At 41.2% G+C, this 25,426-nt stretch overlaps 2 long non-coding RNA genes across 3 annotated transcripts in view; one reads left to right on the forward strand and one right to left on the reverse strand.

The window, feature by feature from the left end:
- LOC134737372 (uncharacterized) overlaps positions 1–23,331 on the forward strand; it is a 31,551-nt gene extending 8,220 nt beyond the window's left edge. The window contains exons 4-5 of the long non-coding RNA XR_010122227.1: positions 5,865–6,016; positions 23,235–23,331. This is a non-coding gene — a long non-coding RNA (uncharacterized lncRNA). The remainder of the gene's footprint in view (positions 1–5,864; positions 6,017–23,234) is intronic.
- Positions 1–25,426, reverse strand: part of LOC129488413 (uncharacterized) — a 41,045-nt gene that overhangs the window by 1,210 nt on the left and 14,409 nt on the right. Inside the window, exon 2 of one of the 2 annotated variants that reach the window (XR_008659658.2) lies at positions 19,369–19,501. The exons of the other annotated variant lie outside the window; for it this stretch is intronic. This is a non-coding gene — a long non-coding RNA (uncharacterized lncRNA). The remainder of the gene's footprint in view (positions 1–19,368; positions 19,502–25,426) is intronic. 2 annotated transcript variants of the gene reach the window in all.

Genomic DNA, 25,426 nt, shown 5'->3' on the forward strand with positions numbered 1-25,426 from the left:
GTCAAAGAATACATGGGTTAGTTCTTTCTTTAGCATCAGGTTAGTTCTTCTTTAGCACCAGCCTTATTTCCCCTCTTCAACATCACTTTGAGACATGCCCTGAATCTTTGTTTTAGCCATCTCCAAAATAAGCTAATGCCTCATTTTTGGTGCTCTGGTGCTGCTGCTGGAGCCAACACGTGTCTCTCTGGAACACCAAGTAAATATTCAGTGCATATTTGCTCACTCCGCCTTCCTGTGAAGCTAATCCAACAAACAGATGACAGAAATATCTTCATTTCCACAAATGCACTTGTGAGCTTATAATAAGACTCTTATCTCCCAGGGCTATCCACATTCCCATGGCTTCCCCATTCCCCATGCTTAGATACCAAAATCTTTCTTCACTTTCAGACAAGTCTTAATTCATCTTCCCTATAAAGGCTTCGTAATACCTCTTTACCTAAACATAGAGCATAGCCCCACAAATACCGTGTTCATAGATTTAGAAGCTCGTTTCATATTTATCAAGTTCTCACATTCTCCATCTTTCATATTTTAAAATATTTATTTAATTAAATTTATGAGCCAGAAATTGAAAAACATATGGAGTGAAGGGAAGGAAAGAAGGAAAAAAATAGCCCATTCATTCAACTTTTCCCAGCTGCCATTCCTGACTCGGGAGATTTGGCTGAGTTCTTGGGTAATGCCATGCAATAAAACTTCCAGAGGGTGCCAAATTTAGGTCCAGCATGAAAAGAAAAACAAAATCCCTCCTATAAGACAAACTATTCAATTTGGAAATGGGATTTTTTTTTTAAAGTCCTGCATTAAACCTTCATAGTGATTGTTTCCACAAGGGCGAGAATCAGCCCACCCCTTGGAAAGCTTCTGAATGGGGCAGTATAGAAAATTTTAAGAAACATTTATTTCTCTGAATGGAGATCTGTTACTCTTGGGGGCTCTGCTTTCTCCTTTTTGGACAGAATCCACTCTGCCCTATCCTGGCTAGAAGAAGAAAAGGTGTAGCATGCAGGCAGGGAGGACGATTCCAGGTGCTGGGCACTGCACAATGGGTCCTATTCTTTGTTATTTGCAATCCATCTTTCTCAAAGTTGGCTCACAAGAAATACATCTCCTTGTACAGTTAACCCTCTGGACTAACCTACTGAGAACGTGGGTGGGTACCTTCTCAACACATATAAGGTCCAACACATGACAAGTGACAGAGTGAGATGAAGCTTTCCAAACTGGCATGAGTTTTGTACACTTTCATATATGGTCTGGTTACCTGGTTACCTATGGTCTGGTTACCTGGTGACTTTTGTTGTCCTGTCTCTACCTATGTATGTATTTGTCTCCACCTGTGTACTTTTATCGTCGTATCTCTACCTATGTTTTACACACACACACACACACACACATTATATATATGTTATGTTGCAGTTATATTTTATTATCACTTTTAAGATGGAAAGTTTTGCATTCCAGGAAACCCTCAGTCCTGAGAAGACTGGGGCATTAGATCACCCTGTGTTGCAGACTTTTTCAAATGGCAAGTATTAATTATTATTTAGATTGCACATGTATTTATGCCCCAAACTAAAATGCCCTGAAACCACATCTTTAATAGTTGGAATTCCAGGCCCTTTCCATGGTTCCTTTGACCTGCTATTGCAGAGAATATTCTGTGGCTGTGAATAAATCTTGGTCAATCTTCCATAAGCAAGACAGGAGCCTAGATGCTCCCCTCAAGACGAGACCCTGAAAGAGAAGTCTGGTTGTCACCACGTGATCTTCCAGGGTTTCCTAATGGATCTGCTATTTCAAATGACAGTGAACCTGATTTGGCAAAGCCAGAGGCCCCTCTCATAACCTATGTGTAGTGAGAAGCTCCTCTGTGTGTCACTTGAATGTCGAAGGGTCACGGCATTTATATTGAAATAATGATAACGCTTTGCTCACAGGACACACATGCCTATTTGGATCCAGGCAAGTTTTAGCTCAGGCAGCACACTGTTTTCATTACTTCTTTCTCATGGTGATGTACAGTCTAGTGTGTAAATCCAGACTTTCCCTTTCCTTGGAGTGAGTTCCTTCTCAGGAGTCTTGTTCTGCTGTCCTATGGCTTATCATCAGTTGGGAACACCCTAGTTTATTAGACACTGGGTGTGCAATACTCATACTGCCCATCTCTTCCTGTACCTATGGCTGCATGGATAAAAAGGGAAGGTGGATCACCCATGTTTACCGACCAGAAGCACTTGAACCCCAGAAGAAAACTCATCTATCACAGAGGGTGGGAAAGGAAGAGTAGAGGAGAGGGACTCTGTCATGGTAACTGGGCTGCAGGCCCTACGACCAGCCAAAATATTTTACTGCATGGCATTTTATAGCACATAATCATTGTCTTAGTCAGTCTAGGTGACTATAACAAATTACCATAGACTGGGTAGCTTATTTCACAGCTCTGGAGACTAAAAGGCCAAGATCAAGGTGTTGGTAAATCCAATGTCTGTTGAGGGCCCACTACCTGCTTTGTAGATGTCCATCTTCTTGTTGTATCCTCACATGGCAGAGAACAGAGGGAGGAAGCAAGGTCTCTCACGTCTCTTTTAATAGGGCGTGAATCCCATCATGAGGGCTCTATTTTCATGACTGAGTTACCACTTAAAGGTCCCATCTACAAATACCGTCATCACATTGGGGATTAGAGCTTCAACATATAAATTTGGAGAGGGACATGAACATTCAGTCCATAGCAACCATTCATGCACTGGGGCTATGTAGGGGATAGACACTTTATTCAGCTGCAAATTCGTCTTGTACAAAGTTTCTCTTCTACGATGTCATCAAGGTCTCTCATCTGTTTATCTTTTTCTTCCCCAAACACTATAATCTGAATGGGTTGAAACCATTTTCTGATGGAAATGTATACCTTAGACCAGTGGTCCCCAACCTGTTTGGCACCAGGGACTAGTTTCATGGAAGACAATTTTTCCACAGACGGTGGGGTGGGGGATGGTTTCAGGATGATTCAAGCACATTGCATTTGTTGTGCACTTTATTTCTAGTATTACATTGTAATATATAATGAAATAATGATACAATTCATCATCATGTAGAATCAGCAGGAGCCCTGAGCTTGTTTTCCTGCAACTAGATAGTCTTATCTGGGGGTGATGGGAGACAATGACAAATCATCAGGCATTAGATTCTCATAAGGCGTGTGTGACCTGGATCCCTCACTTTTCACTGTTCACAATAGGGTTTGTGCTCCTTTGAGAATCTAATGCCATCACTGATCTGACAGGAGCCAGAGCTCAGGCAGTAATGCAAGTAATGGGGAGTGGCTGTAAATTCAGATGAAGCTTGTTTGCTGCTCACCTCCTGCTGTGCTGCCCAGTTTCTAGCACACCACAGACCATTACCAGTCTGTGGTCTGGGGGTTGGGAACCCCTGCCTAAGACAATTGCTCATTGTCCTGTGCAATTTTGATAAGTTCCATAATGCTGGCAAATTCACTACTATTATTCTATTATCAGCATTAGCAGTAGCAGTAGTATTCGCAATAGCTAACGTCTGTTTAATAATTTGACATTACTAATATTCTTTGACAATCCTGAAAAAATGGGTAATTGAGATAATTTACATTTGTTAACTTGAGATAATAATGCATTTCTGAACGAGAACATGGAGCCTCAGGAGGTTCAGTAACTTCTTTAAGGTCACACTGCTAGCAAGTGGCTATCTCTATTTTTATTAAATTCAAGAGAACCAGAAACCTCCCTGAGGTCTGCTATCTCTAGGTCATTTAAACAGAGAGACACCAACTGGAGGCATCCCAAGTAAGGAGGAGTTTTGAATCCATGATAACTTTCCAGAGGCTGTTGTTATAGGGAAGGTCAAAACAGATCTGTCTGAAAGCTGTCCCCGCCCCTTACAGAGGCAAGAAGGCCTCCAGGCTGAAAAGACACTGGAGGCAATTTAATACAGCTGCCCTTAGCAGGATAGCACTTTGGTATTCTCCTTTAAATATTTATTTTCCAATTTATTGAAAGGTGATAGTCACTGCTACATGGGGAAAGGGTGGAGGACGGTGACCCTTGCTGGATGCCTTCTACTTCTCTCCTTGCAAAATAATTTGCTGCACTTTTTCTTTGGAAAATGAATTATAGCATCAACAGATTCACCCTCCTCAGAAAGGAATTTTAGCAGTCATCAGTCCTCCCACAGGGCCCCTGGGGGTCCCGCATTGTCTGTTTGCACCTGCAGCCCTTCCCCCAGTGTGGCACGTCCTCATAATCTTTGACAACTTCATGGAATGCCCTCCTGGGAAATCCAATTTTATCCATTTTGCTGCATTTCTGGGTGCATTTTAGCATTTCTTATGGATTAGCACTTCAAGCAGCCATTTCATAAGCTTATTCTCCATCTATCTTGGCATTTATACACAGACATCAAATTGTATTAGAATTGAAAATGGGAGGGGGAAGGAGGGAGAGGTGGAGAGTATCTGAGTAATCAATTTGGTTCTCTCCTGCCCTTAGGCTGTGTTGACACAGCTTAGCTCTCGCCTGCTCCTCCCAGACAAGCTTATCTGCTGCACACTGAACTCCATTAATCTTCTTGAAAGGCAAATGTGTTCAGGACAATGTTAACACTTAGCTCTCCTGAAAAGAAGACAGATTCTATGAGGTACAGAGTCAGGGCTCCAGGGCCTGCTCTGGCAGTTCAGACAGGCCTCAGCCAGAAGGATTCCGTGTGGAAAGAGCGGACAGCAGAGCAATGGGCTTTGTGAACCCAAATACCAGCATCAAACCAGGTCCAACTAAACCAAACCAAACTAAGGGAAACCAAATATCAACAGAAAACAAAGCCAGCCCAAAGATAACAACCACCGAATAAATGCCTGGCCCATTTTGAGGCAGCATTAGCCGGATTTACCTTTGGGTTTCAAGTGGACAAAACAATTAAATGATCATTATTGTTTAAATTTTAACAAGTGATTGGCATTGTGTGAGGAGTCCACACAATAATAGTAAATGAATTAAGAGAAAGAAGTATTGTGGTGTATGTATTTTTGGCCATAAAGACACCTAAAGCATTTCCCTTTGATCACCATTGCATTCTCTGCCTTGTGGAGCTCAGAGCTGCCCTCACACAGACAAGAGGATGATCTACCTGGCCCTGTCCAGGAGGCCCTGCTCCAAGATCTCCCTGATACCACATAGTCTCTGGGATCGAGTCATTGCACTGGAAAGAGGAATGAATTAATATCTGTTTTGTGGGCCCCTTTGTGCTGATCCTCCCACGTCATGTCACCCCTGTCCCCCTGCCTCCTTCTTTTCTTTCAATAAGGAGATTTGATAGACCATTCTTATCACTCATAGATCTGTAATCCCTGGCTGCATCCATTTGCTAGCAACCCTGAAAGACACAGGGTAATTTTTAATGTTTCTAGGGCAGGAATTTGAATGGCCATACAGCTCTCTCCTACACCCCAGTATCACAGTATTCATCTATTATATATGAACCGAATCTGGGAGGAGGGGGTTGCTTCTCAGTAGGGCTTTGTTACAAGAGCTATGGAAACAATTTAATGCAACTTCATTGACTTACATTGAGTGATTTTTTTTTTTAAACCTGCCATATATCCATCATAGACATCCAGAGCCTATTGTATTGTACGTGTAGCCCCCATCCCCATGCTTACTTTGGGTGGGAAAGTGTCTGGGTAGGAAAGCAGGGCAGACGTGTCACACTGGGGGCCAATTGGTTCACTTCTAAGGGTAAGTAATAGGAATCCCAATTTTGGCCACTTGATGTATGTCCACAAACCAGTTTTCCAGGATTATTTATGGCTCCATGCTTTGCACTTACAGGGTGGCCTCAGAAGGCTTTTCTCCATTAACAATCTCATCAGGTGACTTTGAGAGCCACTTCCATGAGATGGCTGTGTTGACAACTCAGAGAGTTCCACCACAAGGACTGACTCGGTCTGAAAAAATGACAGCACATAGATGGAAGGAAACAGGTAAAAAGCAGAGGTCAGACTTTCCAACGTTGACCACTCTGGCTTTGATTACACCAGGTAGATGTGTGGCACTGAAACGGGAGAGTTCCCTGATGCCTCTCACCAGATGTTTGACAAGGATGTGGCTCACCTGTTCAGTCACCCTGCTGCTGAAACCCCTTGTGGGAGGCAGAGCAGGTAGGCAGGCAGGCAGGCAGGTGCAGAGGCTGGGGTGAGTGCTTTGGGCTTCAGCCCCATGGTAGTGTCTAGGGACGGGTGTTGCAATCCCAGTGTTACAAAGCTCTTTCAGCTTTGCTGTCCACAGACAGCTTGAGTGTTAAGCAGCTCAATGGACCCTCTGCCTTTTTACAAGGGCAGAAGCCAGTGTGACAGCTTTCCGTATCCCAAGGTCTTGCCCAATGTCCCAGAAAAATTGGGTCACACATAATCTTGAAGGATGAATGTGAAGTTTTATAGAGTGGTGGAGCTGGCTTTCAGCCAGATGGATGGGAATCCAGAACAGGGGGTTGGAATGGGACGATGATCTTCCCTTGGAGTTGGGCTGCCCAGTGGCTGGACTCCTCTCCAACCACCCCCAGCTGAACTCCTCTCGGTGTTCAGATGTTCCTCCTCTTCCTTCTTTCTCTGCCGCATCGTTGGGCTGTCCACCTGCTGGGCTGCTGGTTTGCTGGTCTGCTTCTGGAGCCCAGGCTTCGGGGTTTATATGAGTGCATAATAGGGGGCATGGCAGGCCAAAAGGTAACTTTTTGGTCATGAAAACAGGAATGCCTGTCCTCATTTAGTGCCATGGGTCTTCAGGCTTGAGGGTGGGGACTTTGCTGGGAACCACCCTCTTCTACCCAGTATTTTGGTCTCCTGTCCGTATCAGCACCCTTGTGTAATTGCTCATGGTTAGGCTAGCTACCACCCTCTTGACTTAGTAAATACCCTATAGCCACTGTCCCCATAGATATGGCCTGTAAATACTTTGTGTAAAAGACTTGCCTTTGTCTAATCATATGCCAGATGTTATGAGGGCCCACCAGCCAGTGGCTCATACACAAAGGAAGCTTTCTCTTTTTCTAACCAAGCGACTGCCTTGGCCCATAGAGAAATGAACTCTTTCCTGATTTGTAGAGGACTCACTTTACTCTGGCAGTATCTACATGTTAAGTGGACAAGCCAGGAAATCCTCCCTCTTTCTGTTTTTGCTTTTCCACCAGTGTCCGGGTAAGAAAGTGGGGTAGACATGTCATACTGGGGGCCAATTAGTTCAGTTCTAAGGGTAAGTAATTAAGAATCCCAATTTTGACCTCCCATTTGATGTATGTCCCCAAACCAGTTTTCCAGGAAGATTTATCATCTGGATAACAAAGCTGGTGTTTTGATCCCATTTGACTCAAGTATTTCTGTGTATATTTGATTGGCAAAAACCCTGGAGGGAAAGGTGTCTTCAACCTAAACTTTACCAATGACATTAGTAACATCACTCTGACTTCACACCTGCTGCTGATGCCAGAGCGCAGCCTCTTCTCAGAGCAATCCCAAGTAGTATCCCATGAGACATAGGTGGTGTTTCACTTGTGCTCAGAAACCAGTCCCTTTCTGCTTCAGTCTCCTCATGGCAAAGTGTTGCCCACAATTCTTTCAAGGGAAGAGTTTCCCCATATCTGCTATATCTGCTGTTGCAGGTATCTTCCCTGATCCTCTGTGAGGCCACTGTGGTGCTCCCTTCCTTACTCTGCTGTTGGTTCTTGCACAGAAATGGGAAGTTTGTCCTTATGTTTATTCCGGGTAAACTTTGGCATCTGGTTTCCAAGGATCACTCCTTATAGTCCAGATTTCATTATGGAAGATGCTTCAATCAAAAGCATCTTTAATTTCTGCTGGAATCCTCTCTTTCTATATCTGGTCAATCTCATCTTTTAGATTCTTAGGAGATTAGCATCTAACAGATTCTGGACTATTACTTTTATTTTCCATTCCCCTTCTGCGGCTACTGAAAGAGACCCTCCTGCAAATTGAGCCCTATTTGTAATTCCCTAATCATGATAATCCCGAATCTCTATTTCAGTTCACCAGATCTATCATGGCTACAGTTTTGATTTGTATAAATTTGGTGGCTGTATTAAATAGGATTAGGCCAAGTATGCTGTAGTTATAAACAACCCAAAACCACAGTTCCCATAACAACTAATTCTGGCAGAAATAGAGAAAGAAGAATTGGGAGAGCTAGAAGTTCACAAAATTGTAGAATCTCTTCTTGATCATTCAAAGGGGAATTTTCAGGCATTTTCTACTAGAGTTCAGATTAGGATAAATAGATACTTGTACCATTTGAATAACATTCAAAACATACTGGGATCACAGAGATACGGAGACACCATAGATTCAAGAAAATTTACATTTAGCTTATGTATGTATTTATATGCTATCTGATGCTCAGAAGAACTTGAGGTAGCCTACAGCACAAATATAAACAATAAAATAAAGACCAAATAAGAACAAAGACAAATAGAAAAGTAGAAAATCTAGACCATGACAAAGAAGAAAACTGATGTACAAAGGCCAACATAAATATAATAAAAGAGTTCAAATTTACTCCTGGGTTTCTTGGCATTACAAAGCAAAAGTGACATAATTATTATTAACTAAACAAATAAAAAAGACAGCTTCAGAATGCCCATTCTTTCAGCTAAGCAAACTTGAACGAAACATAGAATTTAGAATCTCCCTTGTCAGCCAAGCTTTTGTTAGATTTTGAATAGCAAACAGTTCAAAGTTGCATTCATTGGTGAGTAGTTAGTTGGTGTTTGCAAAAGTTTTTGAGAGCAGGCCTCTAAGCTCCAAATCCTGATAGAAAGATAAAGTTGAGTAGCTTCCCCCAGGTCTTTTGCCTGCCATCTGCAAACCAGAGGTTTCTATACTAGGGACTTTGGGACAGATTCCGGCATACAAGAGGTCTCATCTGATTTATCAAAGTGCTTCTTATGAAGCTTTTGCACAAGATTATTTAGAATTGAAAAATATTCCAACCAGTTGCTCAACCTGTCTGCTAAAAAAAAACCATAATGAAAACTTTAACACTACTACTATTTAATGACCAATGTGGGGTATCCCAGTTCCTAGGGAATCTATTAGGTTGAAATAATGCCAAAATATTCTCCCTCAAATCTCAAAATTAAATAATTTACTCTTCACTTGAAAGTTGATAGAAACAAGTGGAAACTTGGAACTTGTAGCCAATTATGATAATGTTGGTTTTGAACTTGTTTTCCATATTAACTGAGGGCTAGATCTAACGAGGTCACCTCTGATTTGTAACAATGAAACAATATTATCAATGTATACAATGTATCAATGTATACCTTCTTTTCTTTATTGCATCATCATCTGCAACGTGTTCATCTAAGGATGGTTTTACTTAGTAAAATTATAAGCTAAAAATAAGACAGACCAGAATACAGTCTCAAAAGTATTCTATAATTTGTCAGATAGTTTTACACAACACTCATTTTTCTGAAGTATCAAGGTGCAGGGATGCAGATTCAATATGGAAAACACTACATACGAGTTTGAGTTATACAGTTTGCCCCATATACAGTATCTGTTACAGGTCTAACATAGATTAAAAGTCCAAAAGAGTTGCAAGTCAACATGTGTATGTTAAAGTCAACATATGAATGCTTAATTATAATAAGAATTATTGACTGGGTGTGATGGCTTACCCTTGTATTTCCAGCACTTTGGGAGGTTGAGACAGGTGGATCACTTGAGGCCAGGAGTTCGAGACCAGCCTCACCAACATGGCAAAACCCTGTCTCTACCAAAAAAACACAAAAATTAGCCAGGCTTAGTGATGCATGCCTGTAGTCCCAGCTACTGGGGAGGCTGAGGCCAGAGAATTGCTTGATCCTGGGAGATGGAGGTTGCGGTGAGCCAAGACAGCACTCCAGCCTGGGTGATAGAGCGAGAGAGACCCTGTCTAGAAAAAAAAAAAAAAAAATTTATACTGACCAGAGTCAACCAATCAGAACATTTTTCAAAAAATTATGGTTTCACCTTTTGGGCAGGATGTAATAGATTATTGTTCCCACGGCCACAGTCAGACAAGCCCATACAAATTACTCAAAAAAGTCACAATTTTGAAGAATCAGAGATCTTTGAGAAGCAATGAGAACTGGAAAAACCAAAGCTACAGAAGGAAAACCATTTCAAGGTGATCTGATGAACATGTCATTTTTTTTTCCCATTTGGGAGCATTTGACAATTTTAGATGTGGGATGAAAATTGCCTTATCTAACACATAGGGCACCTGTAGAAGTAAAGAGAAACAGGCAAAGCTTTTGGCAGTCACACAGACTTAAAGTTACCCATTAGAAAACTTACAAGACTTCAAAGGCATGGCCATGTGGGACACTTAGCTAGTTTTGGGTGTGTAAGAAAGCTGAATGAACTAGATAGAAATCTTTAAAGCATAAAACTTTACACATGGTGCTAAGAAAAACCCATAAGAGCAGGGGGTCTACCTGAAGACATTTCCCAAATTTAGAATTTGTGTGGAAAGTAAGGCTAAAGAGCTATACTGACAATCTGTGAAGGTAAGGACTGAATCTCCCACCATTTTCAGGACTAATGCTCTCAATCACAAACTTAAGAGCCATACCTGGCAAACAGAAGAAAATCAAAGGAATGAAATCATGCTATTAATGTATACAATCATGTTACCTTCTTTTCTTTATTGCATCAGCATCTGTAACTTGTTCATCTAAGGATGGTTTTATTTAGTAAAATTATAAGCTATAAATAAGACCTCATGCAATCTAGTTTAGAACCTTCAAAAGTATTCTATAATTTGTCAGATAGTTTTACCCAACCCTTATTTTTATGGTAGTATTTTTATGGTAGAACTGGGTTTTACAATTGAAACCCAGCCCAGGCTTAGTTCAATTCCTGATTATATTGAAGTAATTAATGACTGACCCTTTCCCTTTCTGCCTAACAGAACAAAGGGGACCACTCTTGGTATAGAAGTTCATCTCATCGGGAGCATCTCTGGTTCTTTTATATGCAATGTACATTCTACAACAGAGGCAGACCCAGAAATAATTCAGATATTGGAGTTAGAAGATCAGGATTCTAAAATAAGTACAATTAATATTTTCAAGAAAACAAAGGAAAAGGTAGACAGAAGAGATTAAAGTATGGATAAATTTAGTTTGCAGTTTGAATCTTTTTACAAACAGCATTAAACAGATATTCTGTAAAGAAAATGTACAATGTTTGAAATTAGGAACTCGTTAAATGGACTTAGCAACAGTTAACGTGTTTTTGATCCAAGTATTTTGCTGTCTCCAAACTGAGGTATGGAGAGGGGAAAAAGGTAAAAAGGAACAAAAAACTGTAAGAGGCATGCAGAACATGTACAAAAGCCTAACATATATATGATTCACATTGTAGAAAAAGCAGAAAGAGGAAATGGCTCAGAAGCAATATTGGAAGACATAATGACTGAGAATTTTCAAAAGCTGGTGATGATCACATAGATTTACAAAGCTTAATGAAACCCAAACAAGACAAATACAAACCAAAGTGTATCCAAGCACATGATGGCCAAACAGCTGAAAAAACAGGAGCAGAGAGAACATATCAATAGCATCCAGAGAAAAAAAGACAAGTATTCTTAAAACAGCAACAATAAGAATTATAACTGACTTCTCAATAGAAATGATGGAAGCCAGGAGAAAATGGAACAAGGAGACAGAGGACATAGTTAAAGTACTGAAAGAAGGAAATACCAAACATAATTCTATACCCAGGGCAAAGACACTTCAAACTGAAAGAAAAATATTTTTCAGGAAAAGAAATAGTAGAATTTGTCATGACCAAGCATGCTCTACAGGAAAGACCAAAAAATATTCTTTAGAAAAAAAAAATCATTCCAGAAGAAAACATGAAAATGTAGGTAAGAATAAAAAACACTGGAAAAGATAACTATGTGGGCAAATATAAATTAATACTGATTCTTCAAAACAATAATTGCAGTATTTTGTCATTTCAAATACAGTTGACCCTTAAACAACACAGGTTTGAACTGTGAAAATTCACTTATACATGGATTTTCCTCTGCCTCTGCCACTCTTGAGACAGCAAGACCAACCCTTTCTCTTCCTCCTCTTCCTTAGCCTATTCAATGCAAAGGTGATGAGGATGAAGAACTTCATGATGATCCACTTCCACTTAACGAATAGTAAATATATTTTCTTTTCCTTAGAATTTTTTTTTTTTTCCCAAGACAGTTTCGCTCTGTCGCCCAGGCTGGAGTGCAGTGGTGCAATCTTGGCTCACTGCATGCTCTGCCTCCTGGGTTCATGCCATTCTCCTGCCTCAGCCTCCCGAGTAGCTGGGTCTACAGGCACCCACCACTGTGCCTGGCTAATTTTTTGTATTTTTAGTAGAGATGGGGTTTCACCGTGTTAGCCAGGATGGTCTCGATCTCATGACCTCGTGATCTACCCGCCTTGGCCTCCCAAAGTGCTGGGATTACAGGTGTGAGCCACTGCACCCGGCCAGAATTTTCTTAATAACATTTCCTTTTCCCTAGCTTACTGTATTGGAATAACACAGTATATAACACATAGCATACAAAATATGTGTTAATAAACTGTTTATATTATTGGTACTGCTTCCAGTCAACAGTGAGCTATTAGTAGTTAAGTTTCTGGGAAGTCAAAAATCATACACAGATTTTTGGCTGCACAAGGTATCAGTGTCTCTAGTCCCTTCATTGTCCAAGGTTCAACTATATATTTAAAACTAAAATTGACGACAAATGTAATGCATTGCAAAGGGAAGTAAGTAGAATTAAAAGGTTCTAGCACTGTGGAGAAAGTGGTAAAAGTGATAGTCTGTTTTGACCATAATAAATCAAGGCTACATGTCATAATCTCCATGATAATCCCTAAAATATAGTTTAAAAAATGTTCATAGAAGAAAAAATGGAATAATAAAAATATGTTATTAATCCATTATAAGTCAAAAAAAAGGATTAAAAAAAGATACAGGAAAACAGGTGAGCCAAAGAGCAAACAAACAATAGAAGGTCAGATATATACATGATTGCAATCTGATCCATGATTATATTAGTAATTACATTAAATGTTGGCTATATTCTCCAAGTAAAAGATTAAGATTCTCAGACTAGATAACACAATATGGATTTGCAAGTTGTTTATTTTTAACTACAAGAACTACAAGGGATGATATTATTGAGTCCCAACCTTAGAAGGTCTAAGTTTTTTTTTTTTTCTATTTTCTTTTTTTTTCTTTATTATTATATTTTAGGTTTTAGGGTACATGTGCACAATGTGCAGGTTTGTTACATATGTATCCATATGCCATGTTGGTTTGCTCTACTCATTAACTCGTCATTTAGCATTAGGAATATCTCCTAATGCTGTCCCTCCCCCCTCCCCCCACCCCACAACAGTCCCCGGAGTGTGATGTTCCCCTTCCTGTGTCCATGAGTTCTCATTGTTCAATTCCCACCTATGAGTGAGAACATGCGGTGTTTGGTTTTTTGTCCTTGCAATAGTTTACTGAGAATGATGGTTTCCAGTTTTATCCATGTCCCTACAAAGGACATGAACTCATCATTTTTTATGGCTGCATAGTATTCCATGGTGTATATGTGCCACATTTTCTTAATCCAGTCTATCGTTGTTGGACATTTGGGTTGGTTCCAAGTCTTTGCTATTGTGAATAGTGCCGCAATAAACATACGTGTGCATGTGTCTTTAGAGCAGCATGATTTATAGTCCTTTGGGTATATACCCAGTAATGGGATGGCTGGGTCAAATGGTATTTCTAGTTCTAGATCCCTGAGGAATCGCCACACTGACTTCCACAATGGTTGAACTAGTTTACAGTCCCACCAACAGTGTAAAAGTGTTCCTATTTCTCCACATCCTCTCCAGCACCTGTTGTTTCCTGACTTTTTAATGATGGCCATTCTAACTGGTGTGAGATGGTATCTCATTGTGGTTTTGATTTGCATTTCTCTGATGGCCAGTGATGATGAGCATTTTTTCATGTGTTTTTTGGCTGCATAAATGTCTTCTTTTGAGAAGTGTCTGTTCATACCTTCAATCACTTTTTGATGGGTTGTTTTTTTCTTGTAAATTTGTTTGAGTTCATTGTAGATTCTGGATATTAGCCCTTTGTCAGATGAGTAGGTTGTGAAAATTTTCTCCCATTTTGTAGGTTGCCTGTTCACTCTGATGGTAGTTTCTTTTGCTGTGCAGAAGCTCTTTAGTTTAATGAGATCCCATTTGTCAATTTTGGCTTTTGTTGCCATTGCTTTTTGTGTTTTAGACATGAAGTCCTTGCCCATGCCTATGTCCTGAATGGTATTGCCTAGGTTTTCTTCTAGGGTTTTTATGGTTTTAGGTCTAACATGTAAGTCTTTAATCCATCTTGAATGAATTTTTGTATAAGGTGTAAGGAAGGGATCCAGTTTCAGCTTTCTACATATGGCTAGCCAGTTTTCCCAGCACCATTTATTAAATAGGGAATCCTTCCCCATTTCTTGTTTTTGTCAGGTTTGTCAAAGATCAGATAGTTGTAGATATGTGGCATTATTTCTGAGGGCTCTGTTCTGTTCCATTGATCTATGTCTCTGTTGTGGTACCAGTACCATGCTGTTTTGGTTACTGTAGCCTTGTAGTATAGTTTGAAGTCAGGTAGCCTGATGCCTCCAGCTTTGTTCTTTTGGCTTAGGATTGACTTGGTGATGCGGGCTCTTTTTTGGTTCCATATGAACTTTAAAGTAGTTTTTTCCAGTTCTGTGAAGAAAGTCATTGGTAGCTTGATGGGGATGGCATTGAATCTATAAATTACCTTGGGCAGTATGGCCATTTTCACGATATTGATTCTTCCAACCCATGAGCATGGAATGTTCTTCCATTTGTTTGTATCCTCTTTTATTTCATTGAGCAGTGGTTTTTAGTTCTCCTTGAAGAGGTCCTTCACATCCCTTGTAAGTTGGATTCCTAGGTATTTTATTCTCTTTGAAGCAATTGTGAATGGGAGTTCACTCATGATTTGGCTCTCTGTTTGTCTGTGATTGGTGTACAAGAATGCTTGTGATTTTTGTACATTGATTTTGTATCCTGAGACTTTGCTGAAGTTGCTAATCAGCTTAAGGAGATTTTGGGCTGAGATGATGGGGTTTTCTAGATATACAATCATGTCATCTGCAAACAGGGACAATTTGACTTCCTCTTTTCATAATTGAATACCCTTTATTTCCCGCTCCTGCCTGATTGCCCTGGCCAGAACTTCCAGCACTATGTTGAATAGGAGTGGTGAGAGAGGGCATCCCTGTCTTGTGCCAGTTTTCAAAGGGAATGCTTCCAGTTTTTGCCCATTCAGTATGATATTGGCTGTGGGTTTGTCATAGATAGCTCTTATTATTTTGAGATACATCCCATCAATACCTAATTTCTTGAGAGTTTTTAGCATGAAGGGTTGTTGAATTTTGTCAAAGGCCTTTTCTGCATCTATTGAGATAATCATGTGGTTTTTGTCTTTGGTTCTGTTTATATGCTGGATTACATTTATTGATTTGCATATGTTGAACCAGCCTTGCATCCCAGGGATGAAACCCACTTGATCATGGTGTATAAGCTTCTTGATGTGCTGCTGGATTCGGTTTGCCAGTATTTTATTGAGGATTTTTGCATCAATGTTCATCAAGGATATTGGTCTGAAATTCTCTTTTTTGGTTGTGTCTCTGCCAGGCTTTGGTATCAGGACGATGCTGGCCTCATAAAATGTGTTAGGGAGGATTCCCTCTTTTTCTATTAATTGGAAGAGTTTCAGAAGGAATGGTACCAGTTCCTCCTTGTACCTCTGGCAGAATTCGGCTGTGAATCCATCAGGTCCTGGACTCTTTTTGGTTGGTAAGCTATTGATTATTGCCACAATTTCAGAACCTGTTATTGGTCTATTCAGAGATTCAACTTCTTCCTGGTTTAGTCTTGGGAGGGTGTATTTCTCAAGGAATTTATCCATTTCGTCTAGATTTTCTAGTTTATTTGCGTAGAGGTGTTTGTAGTATTCTCTGATGGTAGATTGTATTTCTGTGGGATCAGTGGTGATAACCCCTTTTTCATTTTTTATTGCATCTATTTGATTCTTCTCTCTTTTCTTCTTTATTAGTCTTGCTAGTGGTCTATCAGTTTCATTGATCTTTTCAAAAAACCAGCTCCTGGATTCACTAATTATTTGAAGGGTTTTTTGTGTCTCTATTTCCTTCAGTTCTGCTCTGATTTTAGTTATTTCTAGCCTTCTGCTAGCTTTTGAATGTGTTTGCTCTTGCTTTTCTAGTTCTTTTAATTGTGATGTTAGGGTGTCAATTTTGGATCTTTCCTGCTTTCTCTGGTGGGCATTTAGTGCTATAAATTTCCCTCTACACACTGCTTTGAATGTGTCTCAGAGATTCTGGTATGTTGTGTCTTTGTTCTCGTTGGTTTCAAAGAACATCTTTATTTCTGCCTTCATTTCATTATGTACCCAGTAGTCATTCAGGAGCAGGTGGTTCAGTTTCCATGTAGTTGAGCTGTTTTGAGTGAGTTTCTTAATCCTGAGCTCTAGTTTGATTGCACTGTGGTCTGAGAGACAGTTTGTTATAATTTCTGTTCTTTTACATTTGCTGAGGAGAGCTTTACTTCCAACTATGTGGTCAATTTTGGAATAGGTGTGTTGTGGTGCTGAAAAAAATGTATATTCTGTTGATTTGGGGTGGAGAGTTCTGTTGATGTCTATTAGGTCCACTTTGTGTAGAGCTGAGTTCAATTCCTGGATATCCTTGTTAACTTTCTGTCTCATTGATCTGTCTAATGTTGACAGTGGGGTCTTAAAATCTCCCATTATTATTGGGTGGGAGTTTAAGTCCCTTTGTAGGTCACTCAGGACTTGCTTTATGAATCTTCGTGCTCCTGTGTTGGGTGCATATATATTTAGGATAGTTAGCTCTTCTTGTTGAATTGATCCCATTACCATTATGTAATGGCCTTCTTTGTCTCTTTTGATCTTTGTTGGTTTAAAGTCTATTTTATCAGAGACTAGGATTGGAACCCCTGCTTTTTTTTGTTTTCCATTTGCTTGATAGATCTTCCTCCATCCCTTTATTTTGAGTCTATGTGTGTCTCTGCACGTGAGATGGGTTTCTGGAATATAGCACACTGATGGGTCTTGACTCCTTATGCAGTTTGCCAGTCTGTGTCTTTTAATTGGAGCATTTATCCCATTTACATTTAAAGTTAATATTGTTATGTGTGAATTTGATCCTGTCATTATGATGTTAGTTGGTTATTTTGCTCATTAGTTGATGCAGTTTCTTCCTAGCCTTGATGGTCTTTACAATTTGGCATGTTTTTGTAGTGGCTGGAACTGGTTGTTCCTTTCCATGTTTAGTGCTTCCTTCAGGAGTTCTTTTAGGGCAGGCCTGGTCTTGACAAAATCACTCAGCATTTGCTTGTCTGTAAAGTATTTTATTTCTCCTTCACTTATGAAGCTTAGTTTGGCTGGATATGAAATTCTGGGTTGAAAATTCTTTCTTTTCTTTAAGAATGTTGAATATTGGTCCCCACTGTCTTCTGGCTTGTAGAGTTTCTGCTGAGAGATCAGCTGTTAGTCTGATGGGCTTCCCTTTGTGGGTAACCCAACCTTTCTCTCTGGCTGCCCTTAACATTTTTTCCTTCATTTCCACTTTGGTGAATCTGACAATTATGTGTCTTGGAGTTGCTCTTCTCGAGGAGTATCTTTGTGGCGTTCTCTGTATTTCCTGAATCTGAATGTTGGCCTGCCTTGCTGGATTGGGGAAGTTCTCCTGCCTAATATCTTGCAGGGTGTTTTCCAACTTGGTTCCATTCTCCCTGTCATTTTCAGGTACACCAATCAGATGTAGATTTGGTCTTTTCACATAGCCCCATATTTCTTGGAGGCTTTGTTCATTTCTTTTTATTCTTTTTTCTCTAAACTTCCCTTCTCGCTTCATTTCATTCATTTCATCTTCCATCACTGATACCCTTTTTTCCAGTTGATCACATCGGCTACTGAGGCTTCTGCAATCTTTGCATAGTTCTCGAAACTTGGGTTTCAGCTCCATCAGCTCCTTTAAGCCCTTCTCTGCATTGGTTATTCTAGTTATCCATTCGTCTAATTTTTTTTCAAAGTTTTTAACTTCTTTGCCATTGTTTCAAATTTCCTCCTGTAGCTTGGAGTAGTTTGATCGTTGAAGCCTTCTTCTCTCAACCCGTCAAAGTCATTCTCCGTCCAGCTTTGTTCCGTTGCTGGTGAGGAACTGCATTCCTTTGGAGGAGGAGAGGTGCTCTGCTTTTTAGAGTTTCCAGTTTTTCTGCTCTGTTTTTTCCCCATCTTTGTGGTTTTATCTACTTTTGGTCTTTGATGATGGTGATGTACAGATGGGTTTTTGGTGTGGATGTCCTTTCTGTTTGTTAGTTTTCCTTCTACCAGACAGGACCCTCAGCTGCATGTCTGTTGGAGTTTGCTAGAGGTCCACTCCAGACCCTGTTTGGCTGGGTGTCAGCAGCAGTGGCTGCAGAACAGCGGATTTTCGTGAGACCGCAAATTCAGCTGTCTGATAGTTCCTCTGGAAGTTTTGTCTCAGAGGAGTACCCGGCTGAGTGAGGTGTCAGTCTGTCCCTACTTGGGGGTGCCTCCCAGTTAGGCTGCTCAGGGGTCAGGGACCCACTTTAGGAGGCAGTCTGCCTGTTCTCAGATCTCCAGCTGTGTGCTGGGAGAACCACTGCTCTCTTCAAAGCTGTCAGACAGGGACATTTAAGTCTGCAGAGGTTCCTGCTGACTTTTTGTTTGTCTGTGCCCTGCCCACAGAGGTGGAGCCTACAGAGGCAGGCAGACCTCCTTGAGCTGTGGTGGGCTCCACCCAGTTCGAGCTTCCTGGCTGATTTGTTTACCTAAGCAAGCCTGGGCAATGGTGGGCACCCATCCCCCAGCCTCGCTGCCACCTTGCAGTTTGATCTCAGACTGCTGTGCTAGCAATCAGTGAGACTCCATGGGCATAGGACCCTCCAAGCCAGGTGTGGAACACAATCTCCTGGTGTGCCGTTTTCCAAGCCCATTGGAAAAGTGCAGTATTAGGGTGGGACTGACACGATTTTCCAGGTGCCATCTGTTACCCCTTTCTTTGACTAGGAAAGGGAACTCCCTGACCCCTTGCGCTTCCCGAGTGAGGCAATGCCTCACCCTGCTTCGGCTCGTGCACAGTGTGCTGTACCGACTGTCCTGCACCCACTGTTTGGCACTCCCTAGTGAGATGAACCCAGTACCTCAAATGGAAATACAGAAATCACCCGTCTTCTGTGTCACTCACGCTGAGAGCTGTAGACCGGAGCTGTTCCTATTTGGCCATCTTGGCTCCACCCAGAAGGTCTAAGTTCTTTCATATATGACATAGTTGATCTAGAATTACAAAGTTGGGAGGTGAACTATAACAACTATTCAAGTCCAGGAAAATGATATTGATCTAAGTCAGATTTAGTAAATATTTAAAAGTTCTGAGATGCCTGATTGTATCTAGTTTGTATTGCTTTAAAATTTAATCTAATATAATGTTTTATAAACAGAGGAATTGATTAAGAATTCAAAACTTTTAGGTAAATCGTGCTATCTTCTGGGAAATTAGACTCAATGCATGTTTATTAAAGGAAGGTATGTCCATATCAATCCCCCAAAATGAAAAACTGCAGTGAGAAAAGTATTTTCTCTCTCCTTCCATGTCTACGAAGACTTGAGAGGAGGGATGAAGCCACTGAGTGCCTCACTGGCTGTCTGGTCGGAAACCTCTGCAGCCAGGGACAAAATCCTCTCAAGACATTCCTTTAGTTATGACTTTAAATGAGAGGCTGGAGAACGAAGGCTACAAACATTGTTGGGTGTTAAACTCAACGAAAATCCCAGTTTCTGTCTCAGAGAAAACTAAACAATTGTGTCATGTCTCATTCAATAGCCTCTAGGTAGTAAAATGACTAGGGTAGAGAATGAGGGAAGAAGCGTACCCCTTCTATAAATGTTCAGAATCTTGATGAATATGAGCCTAAGGAATTAAAGAGGACTGAAAAGGGCATTTCTTTTCCCCCTGGCAGCTCCTCAACGCTAGAGTTCCACAAAAAATTCACAAAGGAGCTGTTTTTCTGAGTTTGTCAGGTGTGGCTCCTTACATGGAAATGATTGTGTCAGTAAGACTGTATTATTCTGGTTTCAATGGCTGCATTTGTTATCTGAAATCTGAGCATTGCATCACCTGAAAATTATTTTATTGTATGCTAATTTATTGAAACTCAGTAATCCCCGTAACATAAAAACCATATGGTTTTATCTTTATTTGGTTATTCAGGGAACACACCAAAATCTTGCAATGCCTCACAGACTTCATTCTGAACAATAGTTATCAAACAGCACCAAGAAGGAAAATATGATTAGTTAGGCTTTCAAAACCTCCAGATTAATGAACTCTGGATAAGCACGGATTAATCAAAGTTTATTCAAATGTTACTGAATATCTATATATGCCATATATATTTACCTCAATTATTTCTTTTAAACCTTATAGCCTTTAGGTACATTCTGTTATTCCTGTTTTACCAAAGAGGTAATTGAAATTCTAAGAGGTTACACTATCTCTTTGAGGCCACAGAGCTAGTAATAAGGGTTTGGACCAGGGCTTCTTAATCTAAGTCTAATATTCTTTCTACCACTCCTCTTGTTTGCCCACAATCTTTATATTTGTCATCACTGATGATAACCATAAATAACAGCAATGATAATCCAGAGAATGGTACTTCTACACGTCTTTCTAATCTCTGCCACGTGATTTCATTCTATAAATGGATTCCTCTGACATTCTTGAAAAATAAAATCTGAAATGCCAAAATGAGCTTACAAGATGTAAACTCGTTACAACACTGTAACGAGTTTACAAGATAATAGTAATAATGATAAAGTTGGGTGAAGATGGGGCTTTGAAGGCTGAGGGTGGTGGTGGCTCACGCCTGTAATCCCAGCAATTTGAGAGGCTGAGGCGGGTGGATCACATGAGGTCGGGAGTTCAAGACCAGCCTAAACAACATGGAGAAAACCTGTCTCTACTAAAAATACATAACTTTAGCCAGGCATGGTGGCATATGCCTGTAATCTCAGCTACTCAGGAGGCTGAGGCAGGAGAATTGCTTGAACCCAGGAGGTGGAGGTTGTGGTGAGTCAAGGTCACACCATTGCACTCCAGCCTGGGCAACAAAGGTGAAACAAACAGTGTCTCAAAAAAAAAAAAAAAAAAAAAAAGATGGGGCTTGAATTTAGGCATTCATATGGTAAGAAAGTCTGCTTTAGTTTTTTTGGTTCTTTCTAAATTTCAATGACCAGAAATTTATTTGGGGGGCAAGGCCAGGAAGTACACAAATGTGTTTTGGCCTATGGGGGAGTGTGGGTGATTATCATGTGACTTCACTCGTGTGTAGGTGTGAGTGTGAGTCTCTGGATATTTAACAAGATCATCAATTTAGACCCACATGCCCAAGGGCAGATGGTCCTGATGGCTAAGGAAAAGGCAACTGGAAAAACAAATTGGAACTGCTGAAGGAAAGATGGCTCAAGGCTCAGTGTTTCCTGTAAAGTGGCAAGTGAATTTAGCATTCGTGAAAATTTCCAGTGCTGTTTGGCATCCAGAGGGACCCAGGGAGTGCATTCTGCTTGCCTGTGCCACCTCCTTGCTCTGGCTGGGGCATAAATTGCCCTCTGACTCTCTGGCCTGGCACAGCACTGCCCCATGTTGAGGTCCATGCCCCTTTGTCCTCATCTGCTCTGCTCAGAGGTGCTAAGGGTGCCTGCCAACTATGCTGCCAGGAAATGTGGGTACTGAGCAGAGCTGGTTCAGAAAGACGAGGAAAGCAGAAAGCAGAGAAAGAGCCTATGCCCTTGAGGGTAGAGAGCAAGGTAAGAGCGTGGGCAGGATGGAGTTGATAGATGGGAGCCCAGCAAAGGTACCACGCCCTCCTTCTCACCTCCCCAAGCCACTGGCAACACCCATATTGGGTACTGGTCTTTTCTGGGTTTTCCTCAACTCTATCTAATCACATAACTCAAAGACTCTCAGGGACCAACTAATTCAATCTTATTTAATTGAAGAGAAAAGCAGACTCAGAGAAGTGAGATTCTTGTGGTCATCCTGAATTAGCCAAGGCCTGGGCATCAGGATGTGAGAGTCTAGTCCTTCCATATGCCAGTAGTTTTGCTACATTATTCTGACTAGGCTGAACTGTTTTGCCAAGAACATCCTAACTCCTAGCTACTCACTGTTCCTTACACCCTCTCTACCTATTCTTAATTCTGTTTAGTTCCTGAGTCCAAGCCTCACTCAGTTTACCCCTTCCTTCCACAAACATTGTCCTTGAGCACCTTGATGGGACAGGCACACAGTGAACCAAGTCCCTGCCCACCTTCTAGTAGTGGAATTTATGTTCTCCTAGAGCCAACATGTCAGAGGGTTTCTTCAACATCTAACTCCATTCATTCACTTACTTTATAGTTTCCGAAAACCATCTGCATTTTTAATTTTTTAACCTGAACACTTTAATTTCCTTCTCTTGCCATTCAAATCTCCCAAAACTAAATGATTTAAGTATTATTTGAAGTAACAATTCTATTCACTCTGATAAGACTTTGAACGCTTTGGTGAAAACCCCACAATGACCTCAGGCCTTATGAGCATGTCTAAGGCAAGGAGGTTACTGCCTTTTCCCAGTTTTTAAGCCCAAAACAGCAGGGGTGGGGGATACATGTTGAACCAGCTGTATGAGAAGCAAGTGTGAATGGAACATGTACACGCAGGACAGAAAATGTGTAATGGTTGGGCTGGGTGGCCGTGGCCAGCTTCTAGAGACACCCACTGACAGCTAGATATGCAGAAATCAGGCTGAGGTCCACAGATGGACAGAACCACCAGGGAAGGAAGCACACCCCCAAAAGGCATACACCAAGGCTCATTCTGGCAATGAGAGCTCATGAGGCACCCAGGCTTCTTTCCACAAATCTCAAGCAGTGGAATATATGTGTTCATTTGTTCTACTTAATAGTGGGTTATCTAAATCTATTGTCTCTTCTTTTAAAAATTATTTGTTTTGTGTTCTTTTCTTCTCAGAAAACCAAAAGAACCTGCCTTACTATACCTCTATGGCCCTTCAAAGGCGAGAGTAGAATCTGCTATGATTTAGTAGCAAACAAGAAAAAGTACACATCAGGTGAGTAGCTGCTAGCTAAGACCTTGGGCTTTGGGGTCAGACAGGCCTGGGTTTAAATCCTGGCCCTGTAGTTCTGGGGAAACATGTTTCTGCTTTCTCCTATATGAAATAGAGGCAGTGGGTATCCTGAACATGTCACCTTTACTTGTCCAGCTTGTCAGTCAGGGTTTGGTTAGGGAAACAGAGCTGCTGTAAACATTATGGGAGTAAGGGATTTTTATTCAGAATTGGAGCTTGCACAGATGTAGAAGGAGGCATGAAGGGGGTACTGGAGGATTGGCCACTATGCGGTCTGCATCCTGAGTCTGTGGTGAGGCTGGACACATTCAAGCTCACAGGAGAATTGGAGAAACCAAGCAACACAGCGGTGGAAGTGAGACCACTGAAGGTAAGCTTGGGAGGGGATCCCGACACCACCACATCAGTGGATCCACAGCTAAGTGATTGGTGGTGGCCTGGGGTTCTGCTGTTTGGCAGGGACAAGAGTGGAGGAGACAAGCTGGACTCGGAACAAACTGGGAGCCTCTGCATCCATCCATAACTGTCTGGCTGTGACAGTGGTTAGAGAGGAGTGGCTTCTGTGAAACTGTCAGAATCTCAAATCTCCCACAAGTGCCTCTTTTAGCTAACTCTGGTACCATAGAGGAAATGGATTCTGAAAACTTGGTCTCCAACCTTAGACAAATTGAATAATATGTCCTCTCCTGCTTCTTCTGTAAGTGAATTTGCATTGGGAAGCAGGCCTGTCATTCTCAGACTTTGTGATTTGAGTAGGGGCTCACTCTAGCACCACTTTTTCCTCCTCTCAGTCCCACGGACTGGCATGAGACTCAGGCCTGGCCAACTGAATGTCACACACCTATGACCATCAGTTGGCTCAGAGATGGACTCAGGACACCATCATAGCCAATGAAACCCTGTCAGGGAAATTTGTCAGAACCATACAAAGAAATAGCTCCACTTTTCCATACAGATGAGACATAAGCCTGGACTAACTGGTGTCCAATTTGGCATTAAGAGAGCCTCTAAGAAGAGAGAGGAAAACTGAGGAAAGCGAAGTCTAAGGAAGGCGAGTAAGGACAAGTCCAGTTGACATTATCACCTGGACCTGGAAATCAAGGCATAGCTGGATTCAAGGCCAAGAAAAATTGGAAGCTGGCTTGAATCGGGTTCTATCACTTGCAGTTGAAAAGGTCCAGACTAATACGATAACGGGAGCAAGTAAGCAAGATTCTGCCCTAAAGTAAGTGCTCAATGCATGTCAGCTGGTATTATTATTATACAGACTTCTATTTCTAGCCCTTTCATTTCTACCACCTCTCTTCTGTGTTTTATGTAAAGTGCATAAGGATTGTTCTGTTTGGAAACATCAAACCACATAAAATGACACCAGCAGGTCCCTTTCTGTCTGTCAGTGTCCACAAGCTCAACAACCAGGATCAGCAGACAAAAACAGCTAAGCTGGAGTCAGTCAGTGTTTTTATGAAGAAACAGGAAACGAGCTTACTTAGGAACTGTAGCTCATCCTCCAATATTCTCCATTCTGTCACTCTTTTCATGACAGTTTCTCCTTGGCCCTGAAGTTGCCTCGTCATGGCTCCCTGCCTCTGTCCTTTCTCTATCTCACTTACATCTTCCAACAAGGAATACAGCAAGACCTTTGGATGAGGACCTCCAAAGGTCCTCAGTATCGTTAGGACACTCAGTGCAGAACTAGAGGGACCAAGAGGAGGAGCTTTTGCGGGTTAAATGACTAGTGAATGGCCTTTCCTTATATTTCCACTAGAAATGGGATTAGCTACACCTGAGAAGGAATGACGTTGGAACAACTGATCCCTAGCTTTCCAAAATATGAGAAATTGAGATGCAGGGAGTAGTAACCACCTAGTTAATAAGTCAAAGCATATTTATAAAGTTCACAGGGTACATAGCAGATAGCAGCTGTTCTCTATCTCAATTGAGTTTTGACTAGGAAATGGGCTTCGGATAAAACATGGGCTTTCGAGTAATCATTTGTAAGAAATTGTGGATAGTGACCACAGTTAATAGCATTAGATAAATTATGAAAAGTCACTGAAATACCTCCTCTGGA

Source organism: Symphalangus syndactylus, chromosome 8 (genome assembly GCF_028878055.3).
Source record: "Symphalangus syndactylus isolate Jambi chromosome 8, NHGRI_mSymSyn1-v2.1_pri, whole genome shotgun sequence".
Classification (NCBI taxonomy): domain Eukaryota; kingdom Metazoa; phylum Chordata; class Mammalia; order Primates; family Hylobatidae; genus Symphalangus; species Symphalangus syndactylus.